Consider the following 27137-nt stretch of genomic DNA (forward strand, 5'->3'; position numbering starts at 1 on the left):
AACCGAGGAAACTCTTTACTTCCTTTGATGTACTGGGCTGTTTGTAATTCCTGACAGCTTCTATCTTGACTTCATTCGGTTTGACACCATCTTTGGTTATGGTGTGTCCGAGGTATTCCAATTCGGGTCGCAAGAGTTCGCATTTATCTGGCTGTAACTTTAAACCGGTGGCTCGCAAGCGCTCCAGTAGTATTACCAGATTTTCCTTGTGTTCTTGGATCGTAGATCCGTACACCGCTATGTCGTCGAGATACACGAAGCACGTCTTGCCAATTAAACCTCGTAAGGCTTGGTCCATCATCCTCTGGAACGTGGCGGGCGCGTTCTTCAGTCCAAGGGGCATGCGGTTGTATTCGAAGTGCCTCTCGGGCGTTGAGAAAGCCGTGTATTTTTTGCTTTCTTCGTGCATTGGGATTTGATGAAATCCGGCGGATAAATCAAATGCACTAAAGAATTTCGCGTTTCCCAGATGATCAAGAATATCTTCGATGACGGGCAGCGGATAGGCATCTTGTGCTGTTCGTTCGTTTAATCGACGGAAGTCTATGACGATTCTCCACTTTTGTTTTCCTGTTGCTTCGATCTTCTTTGGTACGACCCAGAGCGGAGAGTTGTATGGCGACTCCGAATTCGCGATGATTCTTTTGTTCATCATTTCGCTCACCTGTTTCCTGATCTCGTGCTTGTGGGCTTCCGGTGGTCGGTAGCTCTTAATGTTGATCGGTCTCGTCCGTCAACTCTATGCGGTGCTCCGTTAGTCTCGTCTGTGGGTGTTCATCTCCAGGGAGGTGAAATACATCGGAATAGGAGGCCAATATCTTCCAGATGCTGTATCTTAGGTCGGCTTCTATGTGTTGTAACCGTGTATTGTCTCGTAGGAGCTTCACTCGTCCGGCTATGCTGGTGTCGTTATTCTTCTGGTGGTCTTCTTTTACGTCTATCTTCGTAACTCGAAACGTGTCGTCGGTGATCTCTCTTTCGGAGTCACTGGCATTTGTCACGTATGTGGAGATTTGTCCGTTATTTGCTTCGTGAAGCGAGAGGTCTCCAGTAATTAAATTTTCGCATAGCACGATGTCGTTCTTGATATTCGTCGTAAAGCAAACCTTAACGCTCGTGTGTGCCGGGATCTTGGCGTTCTCGGTGTGCAACTTCGGGGATTTATTGTCCAGCTGAAGGTTTTCCTTGGTTAGTTTCCAGTTGTACTGGTCGAGGAATGGTAGTCCGACTATCCCGTCTTCCACCAATGGGCATTCTTTAGTAATGACGTGAAATTTGGAGGTCTTACCAAATATGGTCAATTCCAATACCTTCCTGCAGGTGTAGGTGCTGTTACCCATTGTGAATTTCTTTACCTCGGCATACCGATGATAAGCTTGGGCGGCGTTTTCTTTCATTAGGTTGATATCTGCGCCGGTGTCGACTAACATTCGTCGAGTTTGGCCGTTGACCCGAAACCATATGCTCCGAAGTGTTGTTCCGGATCGATTGACTCCTGGTTTTCGTTGACCGACTCTTCTTCGACTGTTTCCGTTTTGGTTGCTCGATTGCTCGGTGGCGGTCTTCCGTAGCCGAAAATTCTGATGTTTACGGAAACAGTCGGCCTCAGTATGTCCGTATCGTCTGCAATGTGTGCATTGCGTTGCGGTTCGTTGACCTCGCATTGACTCGGATGGTCGTGGTCGGACTGGTGGACGAGGTGTCGGTGGGCCCCTATTAGGTGTCGGTTGTTTAGTTGCAAGGTCTCGTTGTTGATTCTGCTTTCTCTCGCGGTTGCGGAGCTTGATTGTGAGCGCCTTTGTACGTGCCTCCTCGATATTACGCGGCATCGCGTCTTCCACGCGGTTGGCGAATTCTTCGCGCAATTCATTGATGTAGGTTCGCACAGCAGCTTCTTCCTCGATTTGCAACACAATCCTGCGTTTAGTGGGTAGTCTGTGCTCCGCTTCGATGGCATAGCGAAGTTCATTCCACTTTCCATTATACCTCTGGGAGTATGAATTGACCGATTCTGCATCTCTTTGGCGGATTTGTCTGAGCCGTGTTTTACAGATTTCGGTTGAGGCGGCTCCTGTAATGTTGCGTCGTAACGCGGCATACAGGCCATCGTATGTTTCGATAGTTTCAAATCGAATGGCGTCCCAGGCGTTGTCTTTGATTTTCTCGGCCAAGATTAGGTCAAGCAGTATGCATGGTCGAGTTGCTCGTGAGCGGGCTCTTCTTACCTGGCGGATAAGGTCCTCGACTCCCATATCACCGGTGCCTCTTATTCCTCTAACTGTTCGTATTGATTCGGATGTGGGCTCATCAACTCATTGTCTTGGTATGTCGACTCACCTGGTGGGGGACGTTGAAGCGACGCGTTATCTATCCCTCTGTTACCTGCCTGTTCCTCGTCCGATGTGACGTCACTGGCTGGTTGCTGGTGTGTCGGGCGTGGCTGTTGGACAGGGCCTTCGTCCTCTGTTACCAACCCAAGGGTTCTTCTTCCCAGGTCATCTATTTCTTCTTGGCGTTTGCGGTTCTCTTCTTTAGTGTAAATCGCGAGTTTCGTAATCATTTCGCGTATAGCTTTCATCTCACTCTGCAGGCTGGGAGTCTCAGCCTCTATTGGCGATGTGGCTCGTGACATTTTCGGTGGTGTAGTATAGAGCAGATGTACTCTGGTATTCGAATAGTAATCGGTTTCGGTATTCGAGCTCGTGGAAGATAGTATGGAACTCCGCAGTTCGCGATAGCGTTTAAATAATGAGTCCAGGGTTTTTACCTTGCTTTAGGTGATTCCTGATTCGGCAGGGGGTGTCCTGCTGCTGCGTAGTGGTCCTTTTGCCTGTTTTGTGTTTCGCTCTCCTGTTCTTCACACAAATATCCGTGCCGTTGATCTCCGTAGATTGATCGTAGCAGACGGATCCTGGCAGGATCACCAAATTGTTACGCAGGGTTTGAATGACTTCGCTTTTTAAAAGGAGCTGGAAAGCTATGGCTTTTCAGCGTATGTTTATTTTACATCAGTTTTATAAAATTGATACATTTAGAGTGGGAACTTTTACACTGTGTTCGATGTTCCGGGCCGATTATAAGAATGTCACTGCCCGCACGCATAATTAATGGCCTATTTATACCTGTGTCTTATCTCTTTAAGAGTGGGGGAGGAAGGGTCATCGTTACAATACCTGTGTCTTATCTCTTTTAGAGATTAAGAGTGGGGGAGGAAGGATCATCGTTACAGCCGTGACGCGGCGGTGCGGGGTGCGGCCCCTCGCACCGCTGAATCAAGAAGATTCAAGGGGGGAGGATTCATCTCCCCCCGGGACGCGGCCGGCCACCGCTTTTCCATCCTGGTGGCCGGCCAGGCGAGGGGGAGCCCTAGTAGTGTTCTACAAGAGTTCCCGTGGCTCCCCCGTAATCCGCCAGCGACAGGCACAGTGTCCCTAGGTCGCCGTAGGGACTTTAGCGGGTCAAACCTTGCACTACACCCGCTCCGCTCCCTCGGGCGGGGCGGGGGTGTTTGGTCAGCAGATATTCCCCCACGTTAAAAAAAAAGTGTTTCAGTGAAGCCGCATATTATCTACGAATCAAATTCTGCAGTAATGGTACCAAGAGTCATTGAAATCGTATCGGTAATTTTTCTTTACTCGTCATTATTTGCTGTCGCCTTCCATTAATTAAAAACTTGCAACCATATTAGGATAATAAGCAATACAGCTTCAGATGATTGATTGCCTTGCTACTTATTTCTACATTCAAATCCTACTGCCACTAGAGGTATTGCTTTCTTAAGTACGTTGGTCAATTTACTATGTACTTCCTATTTTAACACGATTGAATCAAAATCACTCTAGATTTATAAAAATCCATGTTGAAAATGATCAATTTGGACCATTCATTCGATGAAATTGATAACGCAGATTGTCTAGTTGTAGCAACTTTTGCGAGGACAAAACCTTGTTGTTGTCTATTAAGTAAGCTGCAAAGTTAAAAAGTAGGTGCGTCGAATCTTCTCAAGCAAACTCAAGCATTTATAGTATTGCAGGGTTAATGCAATTAATAATCTTATTTCTGAGGTTTTTCATAGTAGTGTTATTGGTTTAAACAGGTCTATGATTTATATTGGACAGTATTTATCACAGTTACTCTTGTGAAATGGTATCATGTTGTATGTGCTTGAGTATGAACGCTGTGTATTTCGAATCAGAAATTTGGTACTACCACTGATTGTGAGACACTGTGTTGGTTTAGGTTGAAGTACGGAGAAGACTCGGTCAGGAAAGAAATTTTTCATTCGTACTGGAGGTTTTGTAAACGTTTTTAAAAAAGACAAATGGTGAATGTTTATATTGTTTATATAACACTGCAATACATTTCTCGCAATATTTTTGGTCGTAACATTCCAATTTCAAAAAATCCTATGCGCTAACATTGTTTTTATGTGAAATGAAGTTATTTGCATAATTTTGGCTTGATCGAGTTTCGGAAATGTGTTCGAGGCTAGTTTCGGAATGACAATATTTTTTTAAGTAATTTTGACATTTTCAAATTTTGTGAACCTCATAGATCATTAAAACATTATATTTAGAACAGTAATTTAAATAGTTAGGATATTCAAAAATCTTATTTCTCTATAATCAGAAATAATAAGTTATTTTTGATATAATTAATCAAGTTAATGCGAATCCTGGGGCGAATTTTACTTCTGTATTATATTGTATTCTATAGATGCTATTTTTATCGCTGCTATATAGGATGCTCTTTTCTACTACGTACGTTTCGAAATGTGGTCCTGATGTTTCCATGACACTCAGCAACTATCTGCTACCATCACGGAAGTTGTCGAGTTGTCTTCCGTCGGATACAGATAACGGCTTTGATTGTGGTAGGCTTCAACGAGTTTCGTCGTGATTTGGTAGAATGACATCATCCATTGGTTCGTTGAGTTCCAAGAAATTTCTGAGAATTTACCTTGACTTGGTACTGGAATTTTAAAGTCTAATGAACATTCGTTGATACGTAATATATATGCGGCATTGTTGTTAATTGTGCCGTTATTTGTTAATTAAATTTAGATGTTACTTGTGCAATTTTCAATTCGTTAGTGTGTACTGTACGTAGATTACCTCCAATTAGTATTTCTATTCGGCAAGATTTCTACAACTCTGTGTGGACCACTATGTTGGTTACAAAATTTTCCTATTTTAGATTCTTTCATAAGATAAATTAAATCTAATGGTTCATAAACTTCTTTAATTTGCAAATTTGAATTTTGTCGTTGTTTTCTATTTAACATTTCATCATAATTTTTAGGTCTAGAATTTATTATATCGTTCGTCGATAATTGTCCGACAGGGATTTCAGGTTGTGGCGGTGCTTCTTGAGCTTCGGGAGTTGGGATGCGATTATGGGGATGAGATTATCTTCTCTTTGAGCAAGGACGTTTCTTCCATCCTTATCCTTTTTCGTACTGGATCGAATATAGGCGAGATCTTTGACGAGACAGAAGATGCTATCCTTTATCCTAATCACGGGTTGTATTTTGAATATCTATCCTTCGTTGTCTCTAGGTCGATGTAGTCGTCTTCTTTTTCCTAATTACGTCTCGGATCCAAGAGTCTTCTGCTGTTGTCGATGGTATAGTTCCCTTTTTATTTTCTACAATCGTCGGTTGTATAGGTAAGCACATTTTTGGTGGATTTCTAGATAGAGCATCTGCTTTAGCGTTGGCTTTGCCCCTTTATATTCTATCTCGTACTCATATTCCGCTAATTTCAACTTCCATTTCCACGATCTGGATATAGGATCTTTAATCGAGGGTAGCCATATTAAAGGTTTATGATCTGTGATAATTCTAAATTTTTGTCCATACAAATACGGTCGAAAATATGAAGTACAATACACAATAGCTAAGCATTCTTTTTCTATGGTAGAGTATTTTTGTTCTGTAAAATTTAATAAGCGAGAGGTGTATGCAATAGGCAAGTCCTTTCCAACAGGTCCTTGACTAAGTATCCCTGCAATGGCAAATTTTGATGCGTCGGTTTTTAAATTAAAAGGTTCATTGAAATTTGGGTATTGCAATATGGGTTTTGAAATAAGTGCTTCCTTAAGTGTATGGAACGATCGTTCCTGGTGTTCCTTTTTTTTATCGTGGGGGAAATCTGCTGGCCAGACACCCCCGCCCCGCCTGGGGGGCGGGACGGGGGTAGTGCGAGGTTTGACCCGCTAAAACCCCCACGGCGGCCTAGGGCGCTGGCGATTACTGGGGGAGCCACGGGAACTCTTAATGAACACAACCGCGGCTCCCCCTCGCCTGGCCGGCCACCAGGATGGAATGGCGGTGGCCGGCCGCGTCCCGGGGGGAGATTTATCTTCCCCCATGAATAATCTTGGTTTGGCGGTGCGGGGGACCGCTCCCCGCACCGCCACGTCACGACGGCCGCTTTTCAATGAGGGTGCCCAGGGCCCCCGCCCTGGGCACGGCGGCCGTCGGGGGCGACGATGTTCGTCGCCCCACTCCCGGTATAGGGAGGACATCTTCGGTTGGCGGGCGGCGGGCAATTAAACCAGCATAATCTGGTACACCCGCCGCCCGCCTATTCTCAGCTGCTTGGGGGGGGGGGGCTCTAGGCGTGGGCGCACACGCCGCACCCCCCGCTCACGGCGACCCCGCTCGGCAGCCGCCTTCTGCAACATTACCTGTTCGCAGAAGGCGATGGCTGCCGCCCATTTTCTCGGGCTCTCCAGCATTGCCCCAACTAAGCTGGAGAGAGCGAGGTCGCGACCAACTTCCCTTCTTAGGACTCGGCGCAGCACTGAAAAGGCGGGGCAACATGACTCAACCAGACCGTTATCCACTACCACATATACACGACATAGCGCACCATCTCACCAACACCAAGATTTATACAACACTAGATCTCGTCCGAGCATACCACCAGATACCAGTGGCACCCGAAGACAGATGTAAAACTGCAGTCATCACTGTTCGAATTCACGGTGATGCCATTCGGATTGTGCAATGCCGCACAATCGTTCCAAAGATTCATGGATACAGTGCTAAGGGGCTTGTCATTCTGCCATTGCTACATCGATGACATTCTGGTAGCATCAAACACATTGGAAGAACACGATAGACACCTACGCATTATATTTGAACGACTACAGCAACACGGATTAACAATCAACGTTGAGAAATGCGTTTTTGGTCAGGAGTCAGTAACCTATTTAGGTTATGAAGTCAGCAGTAAGGGAATCGCACCATTACCCACCCGCGTCAAGACCGTCCAAGAATATCCAAAACCAGGTACAATAATGGAGCTAAGAAGATATCTAGGAATTCTAAATTTTTACCGTAGATTCATTGCCGGAGCTGCAAAAACGCACATCCCACTAAACGCATTACTGATGGGTACCAAGAAGAAAGACAAGAGGCCAGTCAAATGGACACCTGAAGCTGAAGCAGCGTTCATAGAAAGTAAAGAACAGTTAGCAAAAGCATCCCTATTGCAGTTCCCAAGCGAAGATGCGCAACTAGGATTAACAGCTGACGCATCAGATCAAGCAATCGGAGCTGTACTAGAACAGTACCATAAGAACAACTGGCACCCTTTAGGCTTCTTCTCAAGGAAGCTAGAAAAAGCACAACTTTGGTATAGTGTTTACGACAGGGAATTATTAGCAATCTACAAAAGTTTAAAGTTTTTCGGACACCTGGTAGAAGGAAGAAACCTCACGATACAAACTGACCACAAACCTCTAACTCAAGCTTTTATACAAAACTCGGAGAAAGCTTCACCTAGACAACAGAGACATTTGGAATACATCGGTCAATTTACAACCCAAATTACGCACATAGCAGGACACAACAACCAAGTTGCAGACGCGCTCTCAAGAATTGAAGAAGTGGAAATGCCCATTCTTGTTTCAACAGACGAACTCATCAGAGAACAAGCAATAGATGAGGAACTCCAGATCATCCTACAAGATACCACTTCTCCGTTTAGGCTACACAAAATCTCAGTGGACAACACAGACAAATACATATATTGCGATATGTCTGAAAACAATATACGTCCATACGTACCAGAGACGCTAAGAAGGAAAATCTTCAACGCGACTCACAGCCTAGCGCACCCCAGTGGTAGGACCACACAAAAGACAATTGCGAAGAATTTCGTATGGCCGAAAATGAATGCCCAAATCAAAGAACTGACCAGAACGTGTATCACTTGCCAAAAAAATAAAATACAACGGCATACCAAGAACGTTCCAAACAAAATAGACATACCAAAAGGACGCTTTGATCACGTCCACATAGACATTATAGGGCCACTCCCAAAGGCGCAAGGGTATTCCTATTGCCTTACGATGATCGTTAGGTTCACTAGGTGGCCAGAAGCTTCACCAATCAAAGATGCCACGGCGGACACAGTAGCAACCGCCCTATATACAACTTGGATATCCAGATTCGGATCACCTTTGACAATAACTACTGATCAGGGTACACAATTCGAATCTCAATTATTCCAAGCCCTCACGCAACTGGTTGGATGTTCAAGAACAAGAACTACATCATACCACCCAGCTGCAAATGGATTAATAGAAAGATGGCACCGATCACTAAAGACGGCAATAGCATGCCACACTGATCCAGACTGGGTAAAAATTCTACCCACGGTATTACTAGGACTCCGGACAAGTTTCAAAGAAGATATAAAAGCTACAGCAGCAGAGATGCTGTACGGAACACCTCTACGTCTTCCAGGAGAATTCTTCCTAGAAGGAGAAACACAAAACAACCCACAAATCTTCATAGAAAAATTCAGGGAACATATTAGGAAAGTCCGACCTGTGCCAACAGCACACCATATCAAACCAAGATGCTTCATTCACAAATCTTTAGCTGAATGCACACACGTCTTCGTACGAGTTGACGCAACCAGGAAACCGTTGGAACCCCCATACGAAGGACCTTTTGCAATCATCGAAAGGGTAACAGACCGAATTTTCAAGGTGGATTACAAAGGAAAACACACTAATTTAACCACGGAACGTTTAAAACCAGCATTCTTGGAAAAAATTCAAGAAAAATCAACCAGTTCACAATTACGAACGTATCAAGGACCCAAAAAAGTCACATTTACTGTATAATCATTATTGTTATGTCACCGAATCCATATTTTGTTATTGTATATATTTTGTTATTGTATATAGTTTTATATCTCGGGGGAGAGTGGTTGTGGCGTACGCCCGTACAAGCGGCACACAGCGCCACCTACAACTTAGTAACTAGCCGTTGCTACGCAAACCACTAGACTCTCTCTCAGTCTAATACCAGCCTTCCACGCGTATAGACGTACGCATAACGTGAAATAAAGTACGTTACAAGTTAGGCTAAAACCACGTGTTTCCTTATTACCGACGCGCCATCGATCCCAGTTCTCAGAGAATCAATATAAGAGAACCTAACACCAATCAATCCGCCACACGCGTCGCCATACCGTGCTCCGTGTTTTCTCGATAATTAGTGGTTAAAACAGTCGCAAGAATTACAAATTGTGTATTGAAGTGAAGTGCCATCGAAAAGGAACAGTTAGAGCCAAAAATTGTGGAAATCGGCTGGGAAAAAAACAAAGTTATAGTGAACGGAAAATTTACATCGATCGCCACGTGCTCCGGCACGCCGATCTTTGTGACCGGATTCCTCCGGGAATACTGATCGCAGATCCAAGCAGCAAACGCGGAAACTAGTTATTAGTGAAGACGATTAAAATGAGCCATCAATTGTGCGCGTAGTGTAAAAACTGTGGAAGTTTTAAATCGCGTCAATAGATCGAAAAAACACGTGCTCTCACCTCGAGCTTCGAGACGTCACCGCCGGCGTGGGGTGGCGCTCCAGTCGAGTGTCGCGCGCTCTGATTGGCCACCGAGGGCTCTAGCGAGCGGACAGAGTTTCCTATCTATACAAACGGGGTCAGTGCTGCCAACTCGAAAATTTTAACCAAAGTTGGCTGCAATTGTTACTCGCGATAGTGAAACAACACTAAGTTCCCGCTCGAGGGCCATAGTACTACTTTGCGCGCCGGATTCAAACCAATATACAGGTTTCGCGAGTGAATAATAAACAACGGACCAGCAACAATAAACAATAAGCAAACAATTAATAATAAACAATTAATAAATAAATAAATAATTAATTAATTATAAATTAAACAAAATTATTAATTAATTAAATTTTGGGGGGGGGGGCTCATTAACGTGTGTTTAAGGACGAAAACTACGAACGGTGCCAGGCTGGGCAGCCACCATGGAGGTCGATGGCGACTGGCAAGTCGCCCAAACCAGGGCTGCTAAGAAGCTTGGCGAGGCCATACAGAGGAAGAAAATGAAGAAGAGGAAAGCTGACTCAGATGTGGAAACAGAGGCCAAAAGCACACGCGAGTGCGCCCCTTCCACTGAACCCTCCCCAATTCTGATCTTGCTAACGTTCATTAGTGAACTTGCAGATAGTTTGCCCGCCGAGGACGCTAAGCACTTCAAAAGCTTAATCAAGGATGCGTTCGCCTACTCGGAGAAGCTCGATGAAGAAAACAAAGCGCTGAGGGAAAAAGTGAAGAGCAGCAGCGCGATTGAAGCAAAGATCGAGAGCCTCAGCAACGTGGTGCAGAACGTTGTCCAGACGGTAAACAACCTGAGCAGAACCGACAACCTACCGAAGGCCAGCAAATCCAAACCGGGAACTACATACGCAACCATTGCCCGCTCCGCTCCCGCTAACGCCAACGCTGTCAAAAGAACAATACAAACAAGGTACGTGGCCACAATATACCCCGCAATTAATACAGAGAATTCCAGCAGCGACAGCACGAAGGAGGTTATCATCCGCAACATAGCCCCCACCAAGGACAATATTAAAATCAGAAACGTGCGTAAAATTAAGGACAATGGAATATTAATAGAGACGGAAACCAAGGAGGACCTGGAGAAGATCCTTCGGAACAAGAAAATAGCAGAAGCCGGCCTCAAAGCAGACCTACCACCAAAGAAAAGGCCACGTACCATCATATACTCAGTGCCCAACGAAGTCAGTGAAGCGGAACTACTAGCCGCACTTCACAAGCAAAATCTGGAACATTTATCCAAAGAGGAGTTCGCACAAAGGGTAAAGGTTCTGTTCAAGACCGGGGACAGGTCTAAAGACGCCACGAACTGGGTCATCGAGGCAGCCCCGGAAACAAGAGAACTACTGATCGCAACGGGGAGGGTCTTCATCGGCTGGCACTCTTGCACCCTGAGGGAATACAACGCTGTCAGCAGGTGCTACAGGTGCCAGTCGTTCGGCCATATCGCCAAGTACTGCAAGGCCTCCATGGAGTCATGCGGTCACTGCGCCGAGGACGGACACACCCACGCGAGCTATCCGAACAAGGACAAGAGCCCCTCGTGCGTAAACTGCAAGAGGATGAGGATGCCGCACAACCACTCCTCGGAGGAATAACGACTGCCCAGCCTACTGCCACGCAATGGAGGTGCAAAAATCAAAGATCGATTATGGTAAGTAAGCCCACATTGTACAATGTCGCAGGAACCACCGGAGGCAACACTCAGCGACAAGGTAAGGCACGTATTCCCGATCTCACAATAGCGCAGATCAATGCAAATAACTGTAAGACGGCCATAGATGAGCTAAGACTGATAGTCTCGAATAAGAGACTAGATGTCTTAGCGATCCAGGAGCCGCACATACACCACAACACTAAACACCCGAACACCATGGGCATCAGCATGCAATTAATAATAGATAACAAACCGTTTTCCAATAATGCTTCCAGAAATAAAGTCAAAAGCGCCCTAGCCGTCTGTAACCCGGCGATTACGGCATTGAAGCTGGAGCACCTGTGTAACACGCACTTTGTCTGTGCGGAGCTTACTGCAGGGGATCTAAGCTTCTATGTCGTCTGCGCCTACTTCCAGTGCTCGGACCCCATCATCAGCTACATCGACCACCTGGACTTGATACTGTCCAGTCTCCGGGGCAAGAGTGTCATCGTTCTCGCGGACGTGAATGCCAAGTCGACACTGTGGCACAATGCAGACACCGACATCAGGGGAGAAGCGGTGGAAGAGCTAATCTCCCACCATAATCTAATCGTTGTCAACAGGCCTTCCAGCCTAACGACATTCGACAATAATAGAGGCAAGTCCAACATCGATGTGTCCCTGGCCGCCGGTCCGCTGGCGAGCAGGATGCATCGATGGAGGATCCACGAAAATCAGACAGTGAGCGACCACAATTTAATTACTATGACGATCAAAAATTCCACAGCCTGGGCTCCCAGTATCGTATCGAACAGGTTCAACCTGAAAAGAGCGAACTGGGAGAAATTCGAAAGAGTCCTCGCCTCTGAGTCCCGGCATACCCAGGAATCCACTGCACTGTGCGACGGTGACGCCGACCGGCAGGCTGTGGAGACCGAGACCATGATAACTCGAGCCTGCGAGGAGGCAATCCCCAGGAAAACCCGCTTCGCTAAGTCGGTTCCCTGGTGGACTGCGGAGCTCGATGGTATGAAGAAAAAGGTGCGGAGGCTCAGGAGGCAGTGCCAGCAATCCAGAAACACTACACAGCCAGAGCAGCTCACAACACTATACAGACAAACAAGAAACAAATATCACGCAATCGTTAGAAAGGCGAAACTCCTCAGCTGGCACTCGTTTGTGTCGGCTGAGGGGAACAAGGACCCCTGGGGACTAGTATACAAACTACAAACCAGGAAGGTCCACGCCGCTAAGGCATGCAACAACATCGCTGACAACAACACACACATACTCACATGGCACGACACCGCTGCACTGCTTCTGCGCAGCCTCGTTCCAGATGATGAGACGAGCACTGAGACGCAGCGGCACAGGCGACTTCGGTCTAACATCAGAGAACCGCCCAACACCACCGACACCACACAATTCACCACACTTGAGATCGATGCCGCCATCCGGAAACTGAAAAGGGGGAAGGCGCCAGGCATTGACGCAATGGAACCCGAAATAGTACAAAGGGCCTGGCCCATACTACACGCGGAAATCACCCAACTGTACAACACGTGTCTCTCCTCGGCAACATTTCCAGTAAGAGAAGGTGTTCTGCGCACTGAGGGGGGAGAGACTTTTAGTTTCGACAGACGCTAACGCGCAATCCTCACTCTGGAGCCCTCGAGGCACAGACGAGAAAGGAGCTCAATTCGAGACTCTGATAGCGGCGTTTAGCATGGACGTTGTGAACGACGCAGCTCAACCACCTACCTTCTGGACGCCAACCGGGTCGTCATACATCGACGTAACCCTGGCGTCGCCTTCCATGTCTCCGTTCATCAGGAGCTGGAACGTAAGGTGTGCGTGGACGACCAGCGACCACAACGCCGTTGACATTAGGTTGCGGGCACCCAGAGCCGCGACGGGGAATCGCGGAGTCGCGAACTCTCGGTTCGACACTCGTCGAGCCGTCTGAGAGCGATTCTCCGAGACCCTGTCCGATCTTTCACGATCGAGGCTCGAAGTCCTGAGCCTGGAGTCAGCGGAGGAAACCATAGGAATGGCAGAAACGCTCACAGACATCATCAAGGATGCCTGCACCGCGTCGATGCCGAGAAAGCGTAGATTTAGAAAGTCCAATCCGTGGTGGACGAAAGAGCTGACGGGCATGAAGAAGGCTGTCTACCGAAAGAGGCGTGCCTTCCAGAAGGAAAGAAATGAGTCCTCACGCCTCCTAAAACTGCTGGAGTACCGCACTTCGTTGCGGAACTACAGCACGGAGGTGAAATGGGCGAAATTCGAGAGTTGGCGAAACTTTGTGTCGTCGTACGGGAACACGGAGCCTTGGGGCATCGTGTACAAGCTGCAAGCGAACAAGCTCCGTGTCGAGAGGGTGCTCAGCACCCTCCGGCGAGCTAACGACAACACCATGAGCGCGGTAGAGACAGCCAACACCCTTCTGGAAGCACACGTCCCGGACGACCGGACAGAAGACGACACGCCCGCGCAGCAAGAAGTTAGAGAGAACGTGCGAATCGCGCCAAACACCGCGGACGCCTCTCCGTTTTCACCGGACGAGGTCGTGGATGCGATTCGCACTTTCGGAAACGATAAGGCACCAGGGCCGGACCTTATCGAGGTCCGAGCGCTGAAGGCCGCCGCGAAAGTAGTGTTAGGACAGTTAGTTCGCCTTTTCAACGGGTGCCTTCGCTGGGGCGTCTTTCCCCCACCTGGAAGGAGGGCTCCCTCAGAGTGCTCCTGAAGGGAGAGGGCAAGGACGTGAAGGACCTGAAGTCCTACCGACCGATCTGTCTCCTCTCCATCGTAGGGAATACCTTCGAGAAGCTCCTTAAGAGCCTACTCGAACAGACGGCGATGGCAACGGGACGCATCTCCAGCAGACAGTACGGCTTCATGCGCGGAAAGTCGACTGAAGATGCAATTGTCGAGCTGCGCCGCATGGTTGATGCCATGGAGCATCGGCATGTGATAGCGCTGCTATTCGACATTTCCGGAGCCTTCGACAACGTCTGGTGGCCCTTAGTTTTGAAGAGTCTTAGGGGCCGAGACTGCCCGCGCAACGTCTTCGAAGTGGTCTCCAACTACTTCGAGGACCGCAAAGTCAGTCTCACCGTCGGGACGGAAAGAGTTTCCAAGCGCGCGACGAGGGGGTGCCCACAAGGCTCCGTCCTTGGCCCGGCGTGCTGGAACCTGATGTTCGACGATCTCCTGAGGTCTCTCGAGGCCTCAGTCGAGAATAGATTCGCCGCCTACGCGGACGACCTCATCGTCCTCGTGGGCGGAAACTGCCGTAGAGACCTAGAGATCGAAGGTCAACGAGTTGTTGACCTGATCCTAGGTTGGTGCAGATCAGCAAAGTTAGAGATCTCCGAAAACAAATCCGAGGCGATTGTCCTGCGCAACGGATATATCGAGAGAGATAGGATAGGCCGGCGGGGAGGATCGCGCCCAGATCGAAAACGAACGGCAGTCCGCGCTTCAAAGCTAGACCACCGACCATTCGGATCGGAAATAAGCCCTTAAGATTCAAACCCTTCGTCAAGTACCTCGGCGTCCACTTTGATAGGGGCATGGGTGTTCGAACCCACTGCAACTATATAAGTGACAAGGTCGGCTCGCTCTTCGCGAAGCTGGGTAGAATGGTAAGGCGTGAATGGGGGCTCCGCTTCGGGGCGCTCTCCGCCGTGTACCGTGGTTTTTTCATCCCGGTGGCAACGTACGCTGCCGCCGGGTGGGCCGACCGGTGCACGGAGGGGGAGCTCAGGGTGCTGAGAGCTGCACAGCGCCGTGCTCTCATCGCGATGACCGGTGCATACCGCCGGTAATCGTGGGACAGCATGTGCCTGGTGGCCGGTGCTACACCCATTGACGTCAAGCTCAGGCAAACCAAAGCCTTGTACGAGACGCGTAAAGGTAAAGACGCCAGACTAGGTAGCATCGTCGTTCCGGCGGGGGCCGACGATGCAAAACATAGGTTAGCGGTCGAGGCGTACAAGGTGTGGCAATTCATGTGGAATTCTTCCCACAAGAGCCGCACCACCTACGCCTTCTTCAAAAACATAGAGGAGAGAGTGGCGGCCAAGTGGACGAAACCGAACCACTACACCACGCAAGTCCTCACCGGCCACGAAAACTTCCGGTCGCGCCTACGCGCGTACGGAGTTTCCGACGGTGAGGGATGCGCGTGTGGTCACGGATCGGACACGGTCAATCACTTCCTCCTCGACTGTCCTAATTTCGAACCGCAGAGAGAAGCCCTCCGCGAGGTAGTACCAGCCGGAGACTGGAAATGGCCGGAAGCGGCACAACACTTCGTGTCGTCTCCAGAGGCATTCCAGGTCTTCTCCGACTTCTGTAGGGAAGCCCTTTGGCTAAAGGGCTTCATGTAGGCAATCCCAGACACCTGTACTCCCCAGGACCCGGAAGGGGACGACTCACGTCCCCATCAACAACCCCACAAACTCCTATCCATCCCTCCCAACTCCCATCCTTCCTCCTAGGTCTTCGCTTAGTGCACGCGAGGCGTCGCGTCACGAGTTCGCCTCCCCGTGGTTCCCCGTGGGCGCTAGTGAAAGGAGGGTAAAACCAGAATTTCGCTAGCGGCTAAAGAACTCGTCCATTGCAAACGGCTCAATGGCATGTGCGGATTTTTCCTTGGCCCCTCTCCTTGACAGTGGTTGGACTGGGGGTAGATGGCAGCTTAGCTGTGTATGCCCGTAAGGGCGAGGTAACATATCCGCGTCACCCTCGCGGTGACCGGATTCACACTAGATGCCCGTTCTGCAATTGGTGTACCTTTGGTGGTGATATGATGTTGTACGCCGTGTTTTTGGTACGCTTTGGAGTTCTGCCTTGTGATTGAACTAAATTCTTTTAGCAGTGTTGAAAAACTGTTAGTCTTACCTATTGTAGTCACTGTTGGTTGAGTCGAATTTGTGACTTTTCCAACTGAAAATAGGTGTGTTTGACTATCAATCAGTCGTTTATTTTTTATGTCGACCAGGAGGCTGTAGTGACCTATAAAATCTGCTCCTAGGATGGCTTTGGATGTATCAGCAACGATGAATCTCCATGAGAACTGTCTCCGAAGACTCAAGTTCACAGAGAGCAGCTGTTCACCATACGTGTTTATGGGTGTTCCATTTGCTGCATACAGTTTAACATCGTTGTCTATTCTTCTTTTGCAGTGCAGAGACTTTGGTATGCATGATACGTCGGCTCCTGTATCTACCAAATATCTCTTGCCTGTTTGTTTGTCGCTTATGATTAGGCGGTTTTTTACGTTAGTACCATCCTGCAACGCCTCAATACGGGATAGTGGGTTTAGTTTCCCTGACTCTTCCTTTTATCGGGTCCTTTCCATTGGCAGGGTTGTCTGCATTTCCACGAGTTCTCGCCGAACTTCCCGTGGAAATAGCATAGTCCGTCGTCTCTAGTTCGACTCCTTGATTTCGAACTATATCTTCGGATTTTGTTGCATTCCGGTCGTCGTCCTCTGTGGGTGTCGCGGACTAATGCTTCGAGTTGAGCTATTCGCTTGGTAAGCTCAGCTATTTCCAAGCTTGGACCGGGGTCACGTGGTCGGGCTTCCTCCTTAACGTGGGGCGCAATGGCCGCTAGCTCGTATTGCGACGATCTTTCGATCGTTTTGTCGGCGAGCAGAGCTAATTTTTCCGTTGAGACTCCTTCGATCACGGACAGGACCTCTTGTACTCGGGCAGGGTCATTTCTCGCAGTAGTTCCGATGGTCTTTTGTTCTGTAGATCTATTCCCAACAGCAGCTGCCTCAATTGCGTCTCTTCGGACGCTGCTAAACGCGAGATGAGAGCCTCTTTTACCTGAATATACGAGTCGTCCGTCGGAGGTGCAGCTATAACGTCGGCAACCACTTTCATTGATGCGGTATCTAGGTGCCTGATTGCCGCAGCGCATTTTACCGCGTCTGATTTTACTGTATAGGCCGCGAATTCACATTCGAGCATGGCAAACCATAGCTTGGGTTCTTCCCGCCAAAAAATAGGAAGCGTCGCGTTCCTGAACTCACCGCGATTTCCATTTTTCCTTCTTCGTCGGCCATCTTAATTTCCCGGGTTTCGGCACCAATTAATATGTGGCGGATTGATTGGTGTTAGGTTCTCTTATATTGATTCTCTGAGAACTGGGATCGATGGCGCGTCGGTAATAAGGAAACACGTGGTTTTAGCCTAACTTGTAACGTACTTTATTTCACGTTATGCGTACGTCTATACGCGTGGGAGACTGGTATTAGACTGAGAGAGAGTCTAGTGGTTTGCGTAGCAACAGCTAGTTACTAAGTTGTAGGTGGCGCTGTGTGCCGCTTGTACGGGCGTACGCCACACGCGTCCTCTCCATGCGACACCTAGCGGCAGAGCCCAGTAGATAGGGACAGTAGGGAATCTCGTTAATCCATTCATGCGCGTCACTAATTAGATGACGAGGCATTTGGCTAAAAAAAAAAAATTTATTCCTTTATTACTTGAAAATCGTACAATCATATAACAAGGGAATACTTATACCTTATGAGGTAGCACAATATTCAGGGGGACCTTACAATTTCTAACCCACCCCCACGCGCCTAACCGTTGTAATCCTGGAGTACATGTTGAAGGCGGCCAATGTTCCCATGATGGCCCTGCTTGAGAGAACCTTGAGTTCCTTCTTCCGTATGATACCCAAGTTGAGTAACCCCTGAGCGGACTTAGGACTCCATACTCCCCTCCACGAGATCGTAATGGACAGGTGGCGTACGTCAGAGCTCTGTTCCTTTTGTTTGATTCCAGCTGTGAGGCTAGTGTTGTCGGAATAATAGTGGATCTTTCTCTGATGCGCCCCGTCCAGGTCTGTTTGTTCGCTGACCACTTGTGCGTCTAAGACCAGCGTCGTTCTACCCATTGTCGCGACCAAGTCCGGTTTCCGTATACCTTCGTCCGTAAGGTATGTCGGTTCCGTTTGGACTTGGTAACCTTGATGTCGGAGGTTCTTGGCTGTGTAGGCAACAATGGCATCGTGCCTGCGAATACGCATCCCGTGCGTACGATGGCAGTGTTGAACGACGTGGTTTAGCGTTTCAAGTGCGGAGCATCCTGCTCTGCAGTAGCGGTCAGCTTGCCTCCCTCTTGTTGTCCTGGATCGTGTGGGGAGTGCTGCTATCCTGGTTCTCGTGAAGTTGATGAAGTCCTTGCCCGTCAGGAGTCGGGTACCATCTCCAATCCACGCGTGTTGTTGTGGAGTTTCCCTTTAACCTATCAGCCCACGTCCGTCGATGGAAGAGTGCAGTCGTTTCCTCCAGAGGTCCCCAATGTGAGCCGATTCCGTTATCACCGCGTCGCCGTCCTTGAGTCGTCGTAGGCACTTAGTGATTTCGTTGTCCAGGAAGGCGTCCGTTGGATCGTTTCGGAATTGGTCATGGCCTTGCCGAAGCCCTCGCAATCTTCCCAGTCTCAACACAGGTGCCAACCATCGTAGGGAGGGGATGCCGAGTCCTCCGTCCCTGATGTCCGCGTGTATGTATGCGGTTGGCACGTCGTGTGGGAGATTTAGCCACTTGCGCACGGACGCTCGGATCATCATGTCGACTTTCCTGAGTGTCCCTATCGTTATATCCCCGAGTGCTAGGTGGTAGTACACCCGGGGTATAAGATCTGTGCGCAATGCGTACAGTCTTTGTTGTGGCTTGAGGGGCGCTTTGGCAAGGCAGGCCAGTCCTGGTCCGATCACTTCGTGCGGCCGACATCGTGCTCTGCCCTGGGCGGTGAATTTGATCCCCAGGTATTTCAGTTCTTCCCCTCGCTTCAAAGTCCGAAGTTGCTGTTGGTCGTGGTAGAACTTGGTATCGACATCAACTGCTGTCTTCTTAATGTGGCCATTGGCTTTAATGCCAATGGTCAGACATTTCCCTGGATTGATGTCCATCCCACATTGTCGAAGAAAGGATCCAGTTGTGTCGACCAAGTTCTGCAATCCTCGGGGCGTTTCGGCGAAGAGAATGATGTCGTCTGCGAAGGCGGCTGCGTTGATACACTCACCTCCTATCCTACAGCCTATGTCCGGGGACAGTCTCTGTAGGAGGAGGTGGGTGACCATGTTGAATATAGTTGGCGAGAGTGGATCACCTTGTTTGACTCCCCTACCAGGTGTTATGGGGGAGGATTTCCAACTCTCGCCTTCCAGTGTCGTGGTGCCGTCGTTGTATGTTGCGGTGATGTACTCGGTCATTTCATTGGGGACTCCCATGGTTTCCATGACTGATGATAGAGCGGCGTGCGATATTGAATCGAAGGCCTTCCGGACGTCGATCGAAGCCAGGTACAAGTTCTTCGCGGAGGAGGACTCGGCGCAGCATACACTGGAGGTATGCCCCGCCTTTTCAGTGCTGCGCCGAGTCCTAAGACGGGAAGTTGGTCGCGACCTCGCTCTCTCCAGCTTAGTTGGGGCCATGCTGGAGAGCCCAAGAAAATGGGCGGCAGCCATCACCTTCTGCGAAGAGGTGATGCTGCAGAAGGAGGCTGCCGAGCGGGGTCGCCGTGAGCGGGGGGTGCGGCGTGTGCGCCCACGCCTAGAGCCCCCCCCCCGAGCAGATGAGAATAGGCGGGCGGCGGGTGTACCAGATTACTGGTTTAATTGCCCGCCGCCCGCCGCCCCCCCCAACTGAAGCTGTCCTCCCCATATTGGGAGGACGAGGCGGTGTGGGGTGCGGTCCCCCGCACCGCCGAAGTAAGATGATTCATGGGGGGAGTATAAATCTCCCCCCCCGGGACGCGGCCGGCCACCGCCATTCCATCCTGGTGGCCGGCCAGGCGAGGGGGAGCCGCGGTTGTGTTCTGTAAGAGTTCCCGTGGCTCCCCCGTTACTCGCCAGCGCCCTAGGCCGCCGTGGGGGTTTTAGCGGGTCAAAACCCGCACTACCCCCGCCCCGCCCCTCGGGCGGGACGGGGGTGTCTGACCAGCAGATTTCCCCCACGTTAAACAAAAAAAAAAAAAAAGGTACAAGTTCTTGAAACTTCGGTGGTGGTGTTTCAAGATCGCGTCGAGGAGAAAGGTGTTGTCGTTGCACCCGTCCGTATTCCTGAATGCCCTCTGGCGTTCATCAATGTTGATGGCTTTTGCCAGTCGGGCGGCCAGAATACGGTGGAGGCATCTGACCAATACGGACGGGATGGTGATCGGCCTGAAGTCGGCTGGCTCCGTGGCTGCATCGTTCTTGGGGAGGAATATCGTCCTTGCCTTGTTCAGGTGTTTAGGCAATTTGCGGCACATCATTATGATGTTAAAGATTCTCACGAGGACGCCTGGCGGTGTGGCCCTCAGCTGCCGCGCGGTTACTTGGTCGGGGCCCGCTGAGGTGCCCATCGATGGTAGGGCGTCCCTGATGTCCGCTTCCGTGATTGGAATCCATACTGACGTGGCAGTTGTTGGTGGCACTTCAACTGCGGGGGATGCTCCTGATTTTTGCCGCATCACCTCCGTCCAGTATGGTTCCATTATTTGTTGCCCTGGTACTCTGGTAGACGATATTCCTTCCAAGATGTCCCTTATACACCTTGCCCTGTTCTTTTTCCAGCGCACTTGTGTTAGAGCGTAGTTATGACGCCTCTGTTGGCGTCTAGTGCGCTTGGGCGGGGTGTTTCTGTCCCGTCGGGAGCGGTTCCCGGTATTCGGAAGGGGGTAGATCCGATGCAGGTATAGAGCCAGCGACTCCAATGTGTCGTCCTTCCTTCTCGTGGCTGCTTCTTCGACAATCCTTTGGAGTTCTTCTTTACAATACTCGCTGCCGCTGATGGTGGGGAGATTCAATAGATGCTCCAGTAGAGGGTCCCGTGCTTGCTGTTGTGTTGCAGGTGGATGTGCCACCTGGTTTGGAGGCTAGGGCGTAGGTTCCTCGTTGTATTCCTCCAGGAATTGGTGAACGAGGTCTTTGTAGGCGGTTGTTCGCCTATGTCCTTTAATGGATTCAACCGTTCTGTTGCGGAATATTTTCACCAATTCCTGGTTGAGGAATCTCGCTTCAGCCTTCGTAAGCCGGGCCTCCTCTCTGGCTAACAATCTCGTCTCCTCCGTTGTCCATCGGATCTTGGTCTGTGTGGGCAGTTCTTGGTCCGTGACCTCGGGATGGGCCCTCCTTCGATGCACTCCTAGACCTCTTCTGGTGGTGAAGGTCCTACTATCACATGAGTCGCATGGGTGTGTGTTGTACGCTGCTTGGTTCCTCTGCTGCGCCGGGGGTGAACCGCCAGTGGGCGGTCCACTATTGTCATCCGAGGCTAATCTATTATTTAGTGGGCCGGCTGGAGATTCGGGTCGACTGGGCTGGCAACCCTGAAGACCCTTGGCGCCGACCCCCCCTTTTACTCCAGTCTTCCGTCAGTAGAAGGTGGAGCGGTGAGCTCCCGTGAGGGCGAGGGAACCGACTTGGAAAAACACCCGAGAAAATTCGGAGAAACCCCGGAAAATTCCACGAGTGGTTTTCCCGTAATCTAGAGCCAGGGGGGGCATCGTCACACCACAAGAAAATCGGGGTCGGGGGGGTTACCCCCCGCCGGGTCTTGAACCGGGGATCTCTGTGGTATGAGTCCGACGCCCTAGCTACTAGACCACTTACTCACCTTAAGGTGAGTTTGCTATTGACTTTTGTGATTTAAGGTACCTTTATTAAAGGCACCTTAAGCCACTTTTGTCCGTCAATCTCTTGTCGTTCCTTGTTGCTGTTGATGCGGGCAACCTGAGCGACAAGATCGGCGGTGTGGTTTTACTAGTAAAGGATGGACTATAACAATGGAGTCCATCCCCTGCACCTACGCATCCTCCTGGCGTCCGACTGGTTGCTTTGGCTGCGCTCCTTGTCCCGATCTTGCTACCTGAACCCCCGTGCCCCGCAATTGCGGGCCTGGGCTTCTGCAAGGCGAAGTTTGGTTAGGAGAGCAAAGGGAGAAGGAGCGTTTCGTCCAGACCCCGCTAGAGGACTCGTCAGTAAGGCGATCTAGCGGGGCCCTGCCTTAGACGCGGACGGAGATTCAGCGAGGGAAGATTATGTTGACGGACAGTTGGAAGACCAGGGAGATGGGAAGCACTCGAAGTGCGTTACCGCTCGATACACCGAATCACTACTCACGGGGGCTACCGCAATTAGTAACTCGCACCCATCGAACCGTAGTTGCAGTTACCTAGTAAGACCCAGTTACCTAGTAAGACCCAGAGTAAGAGAGTCATAGTTACTCCCGCCGTTTACCCGCGCTTTTTTGAATTTCTTCACGTTGACATTCAGAGCACTGGGCAGAAATCACATTGCGTCAACACCCGTGGGGGCCATCGCAATGCTTTGTTTTAATTAGACAGTCGGATTCCCCTAGTCCGTGCCAGTTCTGAGCTGAGCGTTGAATGGCGGCCGAAGAGGACGACCGCACCGATGGGAAACGCCACGGAAGCCTCGCAGCAAGGAAGATCCGCGGGAGGCCAAGGCACGGGACCGAGCTCGGATCCCAGCCACGAGAGCCGTTCACCTCGCCCAGGCCCGGCACGTCAGCCAGACCCGCTTCCCGACCAAGCCCGACACGCCCCGCTCCTCAGAGCCAATCCTTATCCCGAAGTTACGGATCCAATTTGCCGACTTCCCTTACCTACATTAATCTATCGACTAGAGGCTCTTTACCTTGGAGACCTGCTGCGGATATGGGTACGAACCGGCGCGACACCTCCACGTGGCCCTCTCCTGGATTTTCAAGGTCCGAGGGGATGATCCGGACACCGCCGCAACTGCGGTGCTCTTCGCGTTCCAAACCCTATCTCCCTGCTAGAGGTTTCCAGGGAACTCGAACGCTTATACAGAAAAGAAAACTCTCCCCGGATCTCCCGACGGCGTCTCCAGGTCATTTTGGGTTACCCCGACGAACACTCTTACGAGGGCCCGAATGGTATGCGGTTCCGCTGCCGGGTTCCGGAATAGAAACCGGATTCCCTTTCGCCCAATGGGTGTTTTTTGTGCATGTATATAATAACAAAATATGCTGCGATTTATATAATAATAAAAAAAATAATAAAATAGCTGCGTTTTTTTTTACAAGTGTTTAACGTCTTAGGACACCTCATCTACATAGGATTTCTCTTAGGGCTTAGGATCGACTGACTCGTGTGCAACGGCTGTTCACACGAAACCCTTCTCCACGTCAGTCCTCCAGGGCCTCGCTGGAGTATTTGCTACTACCACCAAGATCTGCGCCGACGGCGGCTCCAGGCAGGCTCACGCCCAGACCCTTCTGCGCACACCGTCGCGACCCTCCTACTCGTCAGAGCTTCATAGAGGACAATAAATTGCCCCGCTTCACACATACCACTGACGGTGGAGTATAGGCGCGACGCTTCAGCGCCATCCATTTTCAGGGCTAGTTGCTTCGGCAGGTGAGTTGTTACACACTCCTTAGCGGATTCCGACTTCCATGGCCACCGTCCTGCTGTCTTAAGCAACCAACGCCTTTCATGGTATCCCATAAGCGTCGACTTAGGCGCCTTAACTCTACGTTTGGTTCATCCCACAGCGCCAGTTCTGCTTACCAAAAATGGCCCACTTGGCACTCTGATCCACATTTTTATCTCTCTATATAATGCCATCGTAATAATAATAATATAATAAAAAAAAAATTTTCTCTCTTGGCTTCATAATTCAAGCAAGCCAAAGTTCTCACCCATTTAAAGTTTGAGAATAAGTTGAGGTCGTTTCGGCCCCAAGGCCTCTAATCATTCGCTTTACCAGATGAGACTCGCAAACGTCCATTGAAAAGAACGAGCGAGTGCCAGCTATCCTGAGGGAAACTTCGGAGGGAACCAGCTACTAGATGGTTCGATTAGTCTTTCGCCCCTATACCCAGTTCCGACGATCGATTTGCACGTCAGAATCGCTACGGACCTCCATCAGGGTTTCCCCTGACTTCGTCCTGACCAGGCATAGTTCACCATCTTTCGGGTCCCAACGTGTACGCTCTGGGTGCGCCTCTTCTCGCTATGACAACGAGACGCCCCGGGAGTGCGAGGCCGCATCGTGACGCGGCCCATCCTCCCTCGGTCGACGCAAAGGTCAACTTTCACTTTCATTATGCCTTTAGGTTTAATCGAGTCCCAATGACTCGCGCACATGTTAGACTCCTTGGTCCGTGTTTCAAGACGGGTCCTGAAAGTACCCAAAGCAGTAGCGTCGCTGACCGGTAATGTTGTTCAAAAAAGGTTGGCCAGTTCGAGGACACCGCCTGCCAACAGCTGGCTAGGCCCGGAGGCGGCACCAGGTCCGTACCATCCGGGTAATTTACTAACCGAGCTTGCGGCGGGCCTGAACGCAAATACATTCGAAAATGGAGCAAGTTGCGGCCCAATACCGTAAAATAGTGTACCGTCACGCAGCCGGCCGGGCGATCGAGCGTCTGTCGTGTACGCGCGAAGACGACGCCGACAGTCAACAACTCGTGCCGTAGACCGACACGCAACGGGTCGCGACGTTCTACAAGGGGAGAAGTGCACGACTACGTTGCCGGAACATTTGCCGAAGACGGTGTGCCCTCGCATTGGCATCCACGAAGGGAACCATTCGGGGTATCGCACGCCAACGGAAGCCGAGCCTCGTTATCGATGAATCTCCCCATTCGATCTTTTGGGTTTCTCAGGTTTACCCCTGAACGGTTTCACGTACTCTTGAACTCTCTCTTCAAAGTTCTTTTCAACTTTCCCTCACGGTACTTGTTCGCTATCGGTCTCGTGGTCATATTTAGCCTTAGATGGAGTTTACCACCCACTTAGGGCTGCACTCTCAAGCAACCCGACTCTAAGGAGAGGTCCTCCCGAAACGCGTACCGGTCGCTACGGGCCTGGCACCCTCTATGGATAAATGGCCCCATTCAAGATGGACTTGGACGCGGTTGCGACGTTACGGGATAAATTGACCCTCCTGAACACTACATTTCCCAACGGCGGAACTCCGCGGGATTCAGTGCTGGGCTAATTCCTGTTCGCTCGCCGCTACTAAGGAAATCCTGGTTAGTTTCTTTTCCTCCGCTTAGTAATATGCTTAAATTCAGCGGGTAATCTCGCCTACTCTGAGGTCGTCGGAACGTGAAAAAAAAATTTTTCAGAGCTTCCCCCCCCGAAAGCATTTTGCGAAACGTGTACAGAGCAACACAAAAAAAAAAAATAAAAAAAACACAAAAAACCCTTAAAGCAAAAAAAACCGTTTATCGCGCCTCACCAATATATCTTTTATAAAATTCGATATCCTCTCCAAATATAGATCTTCGAAACACTCGCAAGACGATTACAATCGGTATAACTTTAACGTCCGTCCGAAAAGTACTTTCGGGGACTAGACGACCGATTGATCTCGTGCGGTTTCGCTATTCGATCATTTGAAGAGAACAAAAAGATATATGGGGCGACCGACAAACGGTTTTCCGTAGAACCAGACTCGCGATTGCGTTGACACACACATCATAGCCACACCAATAGAAGAGTTTTAGGACGGTAACCCGGGTGGGGTGTTCTTTACTCAGAATATGTGCAACATCGGATCTATATAGCCATCGATACAATTCGTACACAAATGTGTCGTACGAAGAGAGAGACTTTTTTTCCTCTGGCAACATAACGGTAAGAGACATCCTTCCACACTCATAGGTTCCACTCCCTGGGGCTATGATATATATATACATATAAATTCAAATTCGAAGCAACGGTCACAATTCTACTCTATATTTTTGCGGGTTATGTGTTCTTTCGTTCAATTTCTTTCATGCGTTCGTTCGATCTCTGTACACAGTCTTCACATAGGACAGACTCGTGTAGTACGCTTTCGTGGGTTAAACCCATCTCGTTTCATTTCAGGTGACGTCGGGAGCGCGTTGAAAATGTACCAGTGAAATCTCGATAGTTCTACGGATACGAATCGTCCCGAAAAAGATTTTGTCACCGCTTCGAAGCGGTGTTTCAGACGGGCGGACGTATATAAAACATATACGACACACGACACCGCCTTCCACACTCACGCTAGTTCGAACACGATTTCCATCTCTCTCGAAGACTGTTAGACGTACGTAAAATTTCTCAATATCCATAGGACCGCGACAAACGCCGACGAAGCGCCCATCATTCGCTCGTACGTATATAGGCAACAAGTGCCATCAACGCAAGCAGTTTATAAGTACGTAAACGACCCTCAGCCAGGCGTGGTCCAGGAATTGTATCCGTGGACCGCAATGTGCGTTCGAAATGTCGATGTTCATGTGTCCTGCAGTTCACACGTTGACGCGCAATTAGCTGCGTTCTTCATCGACCCACGAGCCAAGTGATCCACCGTTCAGGGTAATTTTTCCCTTTTATTCTCTCATATATAATATAATGTGTATTTGCTATCCACCACATTTTTGTGTTATATTTCGGAACAAGCCGATACCCGAAGAGCTCCAACCAGCGCGCGAAGGAGATTCGGGAGTCGTCGTACGACGACATAATTGTCCCTTAAAGAACGAGATATTTCCGTCGAAACCATATATATATATGTACGAGCAAATCCAAAACCACTGTTTTCTTGCAAGTTCGACGGTC

General features: G+C 49.6%; 1 non-coding gene across 1 annotated transcript; it reads right to left on the reverse strand.

Annotated features, from left to right (window-relative positions):
* Window positions 1–26742: 26742 nt before the first annotated feature.
* On the reverse strand, window positions 26743–26897 carry LOC143261368 (5.8S ribosomal RNA). Its single transcript, XR_013035507.1, has one exon. It is a non-coding gene; the product is annotated as a 5.8S ribosomal RNA (ribosomal RNA).
* Window positions 26898–27137: the final 240 nt, after the last annotated feature.

Source organism: Megalopta genalis, unplaced genomic scaffold (assembly GCF_051020955.1).
Source record: "Megalopta genalis isolate 19385.01 unplaced genomic scaffold, iyMegGena1_principal scaffold0049, whole genome shotgun sequence".
Lineage (NCBI taxonomy): Eukaryota > Metazoa > Arthropoda > Insecta > Hymenoptera > Halictidae > Megalopta > Megalopta genalis.